We start from the raw sequence: 8,335 nt of genomic DNA on the forward strand, positions 1-8,335 counted from the left end.
CTAAACTCTGGACCAAATACAAACATGGGAAGGTTGTTAAAGGCAAACATGCTGGTAGACCAAGGAAGACATCAAAGTGTCAAGACAGAAAACTTAAAGCAATATGTCTCAAAAATCGAAGATGCACAACAAAACAAATGAGGAACGAATGGGAGGAAACTGGAGTCAACGTCTGTGACCGAACTGTAAGAAACCGCCTAGAGCCCAGTTTACACATAGACGGTTTTGTCGGCGGGTAGTACGTAGACCGAAGTTCGCGGTGGAAAGGGGCGGAGCATTTCACCGGTGTTTTGAGCGCCGTACTAGCCACAAATACGCGGATAAAACACAGCTAAATCCACCGAATAAAGCGGAGTTTTGACGCCGTAGCATCCGGCACACGTCAGGCAACAGTGGTTAATACTCAGTTCTATCCTTTACAATCACAGGTTAAGACACGCGTGAGAACGGCGGTGTTCTGCTGCCATCGATAATGCACTGTGTACCGCTGGATTTATCCAGGCAAATCCTGCGTTACTCCAGAAACTTTTGCTTATAGGCACCGCCCCCAGAGTATAATAGGCTGAAGCAGCTGTCAGTGCAGGGGGAGGGAGTGACAGGGAGCTCATCTCTCAGCCTTTTCTTTTCTCTCCTTTCCCCTCCTCAACGTGTTGCTCGTTTCCACCACAGGGCTACCCTCTGCTTCTGAACCAGACCTCTTGGTAAGTCCTTGCCGCTGCCAATTTTATTTTAGGAGGTATACTGGAGCTTCTCTGCAAAAATATCTGGAGCTGGCCGCGAGTGAGAGACCTGCATGCAGTGCGCTTGCGTTTTTATACTGACTGCCGCCTATCGGCCATTTGGAACACCGTTAACCGGGAAGTGGCACTTAGAACAGCATACTGTCTGCTAGCGCCGTCGTTTTGTCTGCCTCTGTCGCCGGTTAAAACGTCTTTGAGGACGCCGATGTGGGCTCTATCGCCGTTTTACACGCCGTTGGTTAGGGATACAACGCCGGCCGCCAATTACGGCGGTGTAAACTGCGGCACTACAGGAAGGGGCGGGATGACACAGCGATTAAAAAGTATCAAACGCCGTTGTTCGCGTTGTCGCCGTTGTCAGGCCACTTCTCCGGGAGCGCTCCCGGAATTATTCAACATGTTGAATAATTTTTTGGACGATTCCCGGTGAAGCCGGAACCAAACCACGCTCCCGTGCGCCAGCGTTAACTACGGCGTTTGATCCCTAAAACGGCCCGGAGGGAGCAAAATCTCTGCCAGGACGCTTCCGGGAGAGTTTACCATCTATGTGTAAACGGGGCTTAAAGGAAATGGGATTTACATACAGAAAAGCTAAACGAAAGCCATCATTAACACCTAAACAGAAAAAAAACAAGGTTACAATGGGCTAAGGAAAAGCAATCGTGGACTGTGGATGACTGGATGAAAGTGCATTGGGCAAGGTGATGATGCTGGAACTTTTGTTTGGTGCCGTTCCAATGAGATTTCTAAAGATGACTGCCTGAAGAGAACATGTAAATTTCCACAGTCATTGATGATATGGGGCTGCATGTCAGGTAAAGGCACTGGGGAGATGGCTGTCATTACATCATCAATAAATGCAGAAGTTTATGTTGATATTTTGGACACTTTTCTTATCCCATCAATTGAAAGGATGTTTGGGGATGATGAAATCATTTTTCAAGATGATAATGCTGTTGTGTGGGCCGCTGAAGAGGAGGTACTGCTGGCCCACCACCACCAGAGGGCACCCTGCCTGGAGTGCGGGCTCCAGGCACCAGAGGGCGCTGCCGCCTCACAGGAGCAGCCGGGGTGACAGCTGACACTCATCACCTGTGACAGCTGTCACCACTCATCTGATCTGCATCGGTATATCAGCAAGACGTCATCTCCACCTCTTTGCCGAGATATCGTTCTACCTGAAAGGTAATATCCTCAGCCTGACTGCTTGATAGAAAGCCCTTTTTGTGATTTTTGTGAGTGATAACAGACTTTTTCTCCAACGAGAGGTGGAGGTAGCTTCCCTGCCGTGCAGATTGCTGGGTGCAGACGCACCCACGTTTAATTGTGTTTTTGTTCCTCGCCAGCAGTACCAGGTCCGACACGCGGAGGCAGTGGCCACCTGGGAGTTCGGGACTTGGCGGCTCCAGTATTCCCGGGGACTGGTGGCGGAGGAAATCGTGTGGTTCCGGTTCTGCTTTGGACAGGCGTCTCCTATCTTCGAGCCTGCCCACACGACACCTTGTAATTTGACCTTTGATCTATTGTGTAATCTGTTGTGTTTGTTGTGCACGTTCGCAACAGTAAAGTGTTGTTATTTGACCTATTCCATTGTCCGTTCATTTGCGCCCCCTGTTGTGGGTCCGTGTACTTACACTTTCCCAACAAATGCATCTTGCCATAGAGCAAAAACTGTGAAAACATTCCTTGCAAAAAGACACATAGGGTCAATGTCATGGCCTGCAAATAGTCTGGATCTTAATCCAATTGAAAATCTCTGGTGGAAGTTGAAGAAAATGGTCCATGACAAGGCTCCAACCTGCAAAGCTGATCTGGCAACAGCAATCAGAGAAAGTTGGAGCCAGATTGATGAAGAGTACTGTTTGTCACTCATTAAGTCCATGCCTCAGAGACTGCAAGCTGTTATAAAAGCCAGAGGTGGTGCAACAAAATACTAGTGATGTGTTGGAGCGTTCTTTTGTTTTTCATGATTCCATAATTTTTTCCTCAGAATTGAGTGATTCCATATTTTTTCCCTCTGCTTGGTCTAAAAAAGTAACCGTTACTGACTGCCACAAAAAATTTTTTCCTGATTTCTTACAGTGTTTCTTAAAGCCAGAAAGTTGCCATTTGAAATGACTTTAGTTTTGTCTCATGTCTGTGATCTGCTTTTTTTCTACAAAATTAAACAACTGAATGAACATCCTTCGAGGCCGGTGATTCCATAATTTTTGCCAGGGGTTGTACACACACACACACACACACACACACACACACACACACACACACATACATCCATATATATATATGTATATATATGTGTGTATATATATATATATATATATATATACACATACACACATATATACACACACAAATACTTGTACAATACATATAACATCCCATACGCTTCCCAGTCATATTACAGGACATACCCACATATTCCTAAGCATACATACTTACACACAAGCAAACATTGCATACTTGACACAGTCTCTTCACGACGATCCCACTACAGTATTTTGAAACAATTACTTTTTGCAGAATTGCTTAAAACATGCCAGAGTACTACACGTTTTGATCTCAATAGGAAACTCATTCCACATCTTCACCCCTGTCACAGATGCACAAAAACCTTTTACATTAGTGCGAATTAATGGTTTCTTGAATAATACACAGCCACGTAAACTATACTCAGAATCCCTCATTTCGAACAGCCTCTGGACATGTCTCAGCAAGGCTTGGTTTTTTGCTTTAAACAAAATCTGTAGTGTAATGTACGCCACCGTATCTCTAAATTTTATTACGTTCAAAGAAATGAATAGGGAATGAGTTGGTTCACGAAAGTGTTTATTGCAGATGATACGTATGGCTCGTTTTTGTAGAAGGAATATTTGATTAGTGTTTGATTTATAAGTATTTCCCCACAACTCAATGCAGTATGTCATATATGGTGCTATTAATGAATGGTATAAAGTAAGTAACCCTTCCCCTGATAGTGTGTCTTTGGCTTTATACAAAATGGCGATAGATTTGGACACTTTTGATTTAATATAGTTTATATGTACTTTCCAACTTAGTTTATTGTCAATTATAACACCAAGGAATTTATTCTACTACCTCTATTTCCGTATTGTTTATAGTCAAATGTTTAAATTTAGGTAATTGTTTATTTCCAAATATAATACATTTAGTTTTCCCAAGGTGGAGTGACAATTTATTAGCATCAAACCAAGCCTTGAACTTTCCGAATTCGTTCTCCACCATGTCCAGAAGCTGTTCGACATTATCACCACTGCAAAACACAGTTGTGTCATCAGCGAAGAGGACACACCTCAGTGATCTCAACACCCAGCTTATATCATTAATATACAGTAAAAATAACAATGGACCCAATACTGATCCCTGCGGCACACAGCACGTAATTTCCCGGAGTTCAGAATCGATATTGTTAAAATGAACATACTGAAATCTACCATGTAAATAACTATTAATCCAATCATATGCAAGACCTCTGATTCCGTATTGCTGCAATTTAGATAATAGTATTCCATGATTAACTGTGTCAAATGCTTTCTTTAAGTCAAAGAAAATGCTTACTGTGTATTGTTTATCAATTGCAGTCGCTATATTTTCCACCAAATCCATCACAGCAAGTGATGTAGTCCAAGACTTTCTGAATCCGTATTGTTCTTCGCAGAGTATGTCGTATTTTGATAAATAGTCCTGCAGTCTCTTAGCAAAATTTTTTCTAAAAGTTAGGAAAATTGTGGCGAAAGTGAAATAGGTCTATAATTAGAAAAGGTGTGTTTATCGCCGGATTTAAACAGAGGTATTACTTTGGCTATTTTCATTTGAGAGGGAAATGTACCAGTGCTCAGTGACAAATTGCAAATGTAATTGAAAGGTTTACTATACAATCAATAATTCTTTTCAATAAAGCCATATCCAAAGTGTAAAATCAGTCGATTTCTTACTTTTGGAACCATACACCAAATCAATTATTTCTCTCTCATCAGTGCCACCAATAAACATTGACATAGATTTATTAAATGATGTATTATTGACCCAGAAGTTGTTATTCGATGAGTCAATACTACTAGCAAGATTTTTCCCAACATTAACAAAATATTAATTAAAGTGATTAGCAATAGACTTGTTGTCATTAGTCATATTGTTACTATTTAAATGAAAAAATGGATAATCTCTAACATTTTTACTCTTATTATTTCATTTATAATATTTTGATGTTGTTTCTATTTATACCCAGTAACTCACTATAATATCTTTTCTTAGAAAATCTCATAATATGAATTAATTTATTCTTATATATTTTGTATTTAGTTTCAGCTTCCTTTGTTCTTAATTTTATAAATTGTTTATACAACAAGTTCGTTTTACATGCATTCTGAAGTCCCTTAGTTATCCATGGTTTGTGACAATGTCGATTTCTGTGCCTTATGTTAACAAGAGGACAATGTTTGTCATATAACCTGGAGACAGTTGAAATAAAAGCATTATAAGATTCATCAACATCATCAACATACTCCTCGTCCCAGTTCTGGTGCAATAATTCCTCCCTAAAGTTATCAATGATTACAGGTGTTACTGTTCTCCTCAAGGTTTTTAGTTCACTTTGGTGATTACTACTACTATGACCCTGTTATGCAAACACAGTGAAAACTGGCAAATGATCACTAATATCACTTACCAAAATTCCTGCTGTGAGATTACCAGATATAGCATTAGATAGAATATTGTCAATAAGGGTTGTAGAGTTAACAGTGATTCTGCTTGGATGAGTGATAGTTGGAAATAATCCCAAATAGTATAAGGAATTTATGAAAGAGGTGGTTTGTGGATGATTGTGAGGATTCAAAAAATCTACATTAAAATCTCCACAGACAAATAAATACTTATTTCTATTGATTTTGTTATATGTTGCCATAACTATTTCTTCAAAAGAATCAATGTTTGCTCGAGGAGCTCTGTACGAAGTCTGTGAGAAAAGAATCCGACCTTTTTAATTTTATGCAAAAAATATATGGATTTGATTCATATGTTTGTACGTCAGCCAAGCTTGAACCTTCGTGCGCATGCGTGAGTTTTTCCATGCCTGTCGGTTGCGTCATTCGCTTGTGGGCAGGCTTTGAGTGAGCACTGGTCCACCCCTCTCGTCATTGTTTCATTGCGAGGAAATGGCGGAATGATTTGGGCTTTTTTTCCATCAGAATTTTTTCAGAAACTGTTACAGACAGGCACAGAGAATAAGGAGTGTTAAGACAGCTTTAAGGGCTGCCCACAATGGCGCACGGCACGCCGCGCTCCGAGCCGCCATCGAGAGGCAGAAACCACCACATCATTTCTAAACGGATCGCTGTGTGGAGCCGGGACCGTCGTGTGCAATTTCTCTGGTTATCACAATAGCTGGACATCAGCCATTATCTGTCAGATTTCACTTTTAACAAGAGATTTTGTCATGGAAAGCTGCGCAGAGGCTTCGCGCGTCACGACGGAGCCGCTGATGGAGCGAGACAAAGGAAACACCTCAGTTTCGGAGTGCCAGAGGACAAGTTGGGACATGTCTATCTTGGCTTTCAGTGCTTACCAGTTGAGTGAGTATAAGAGAAATTGTGGAGAGCTGGGCTTGTCCCAACTTGTCCAAACAGCAAATACATGTGGAAATCATGGCAAAATGACAAGAAAATTCAAAATGGCCAACTTCCTGTTTGGAGTAGACAAATGGTGCAAGAGACTTTTTTGTATGTCTATGCAAGTCACACGTGTACCAATTTTCATCTCCCTAGTACAAAAAAAACCCTATGGGGAGGGTGTTTTTGAAAGATTCAAGGGGGCGCTATTGAGGCATTTTGCCCCACCCACGGATGACGCCCCTAGGAATTGTAAGAGGTTGTCATGCTTGACCTGTGTATCAATTTCATGATGATATGACAAAACTAAAGCCCTCAAAGGAAGAAAGTAATTTCATGGCGAAGGGGCGATATTCGGTACGCCACCACACAGAAGCCGTTACTCGTAAGTTCACGGCGTTCATCGCCTACGTTCACCAACTTGTTCTGCATGTTTTAGAAGTGGAAGGAAGTTGATGGTGTTAAGTATGTGACATCAGTACCTGTTTAAGTATAATGTTCCATGGCGAAGGGTCAAAATGGTGGCACCATCGCGGCCACACCCTTCGACATAAAGAAAAGCTTTCGATAACTTTTGGTCAGTATTGTCTCTGGGTGATGTGGAAGAAATTTGAAGTGCATTGGACAAAATCCCTAGGAGGAGTTTATTTAAATATAACATGTGGAAATTACGCCAAAATGAGAAGAAAATTCAAAATGGCCGACTTCCTGTTTGGAGTAGACCCATGGTGCAAGAGACTTTTTTGTACGTCTATGCAAGTCACACGTGTCCCAATTTTCATCTCCCTACTCCAACAAAACCCCTATGGGGAGGGGAACGTAAGATATGTAGACGTTCAGGGTGGAGCCCTCATCATGTCCAGCAAGTTTGAAGGATCTAAGATGAAGTATGTGGGCCGTTCGAAGTGAAATGGCTCCGAAAAGCTCGCCAAAGTTTGACGACCCCTAGCAGCCACGCCTTTTGACTTGATTAGAATCTTTTGATAACTTTTGATCACCATTGTGTGTGTTGTGATGATGTTGATATGTGATGTTGTATATTGTTTTTGAGGAACAAGCTCTTTTTATGTTACTTTACAACTGTACTTTTAATCTTACTTGAGTAATTATTGTTATCTTTTAACAAAGATACATTTTACTGTAATTCTTTATTTTGGGTGTTACTTATGATTGTGATTGCAGGCTAATATCATCCTCAACACTTTTTTTTTTTTTTTTAATTACCTCCGCCAAGGAGGTTATGTTTTTGGTCGTGTTTGTTTGTTTGTCTGTCAGCAGGATAACTCAAAAAGTTTTGAACGGATTTTGATGAAATTTTGTGGAGTGGTTGGAAATGACAAGAGGAACAAGTGATTAAATTTTAGTGGTGATCCGGATCACGATCCGGATCCATGAATTTTTTAAAGGATTCTTCACCATTGCGGGATAGGGGGAATTTTAACATTCTAGTTTCTAACTCCATAAAGACAATGCAGAAAGGCTTGAAAAAAATGATTCCACGGCGTGAAGATGTTATGGGTCAGTGACCCCATGGCCTTGGCGGAGGTTTGCAACTCTGAGTGCTTCTAGTGCTGTTCTGCTGAACTCACAAAGACAGTTGTTCTGATTCACTTTTATTCTAGAAATTTTCACCACACTTTTTCAGGAAGATGAAAGAAGTTTATCTTCTAGAGCTTTCTTGGAGGCCATCTGCTCCTGGAATTGGGCAGTCATTTTGGCCTATCTCATCTTTCAAAGCCTTTTCTTTGGCATCCATCTCCTTTTGGACAGAATCCTTGAATTCAGCCAGCAGCCCCCTCTGGATCAGGAGGCAGTGTTCTGCCTGCTGGTGTTCCTCCTCCTTTGAGAAACGTTGCTTCATGATCTTGAGTTCCTTTTTAAAGCAGGCCATTTCATCCTCCACTTTTTGGAGGTCTTTAGTCATGTCTTCCTGCTGCTTCCTGAGCAACTCCTTCTCAGCTGTCC

At 41.2% G+C, this 8,335-nt stretch overlaps 1 protein-coding gene across 4 annotated transcripts in view; it reads left to right on the forward strand.

Annotated features, from left to right (window-relative positions):
* The window catches only part of LOC117528519 (E3 ubiquitin-protein ligase TRAF7-like), a 35,780-nt gene that overhangs the window by 6,734 nt on the left and 20,711 nt on the right, over window positions 1-8,335 (forward strand). The gene's annotated exons all lie outside the window — the stretch shown is intronic.

The sequence above is a fragment of the Thalassophryne amazonica genome, chromosome 16 (assembly GCF_902500255.1).
Source record: "Thalassophryne amazonica chromosome 16, fThaAma1.1, whole genome shotgun sequence".
Lineage (NCBI taxonomy): Eukaryota > Metazoa > Chordata > Actinopteri > Batrachoidiformes > Batrachoididae > Thalassophryne > Thalassophryne amazonica.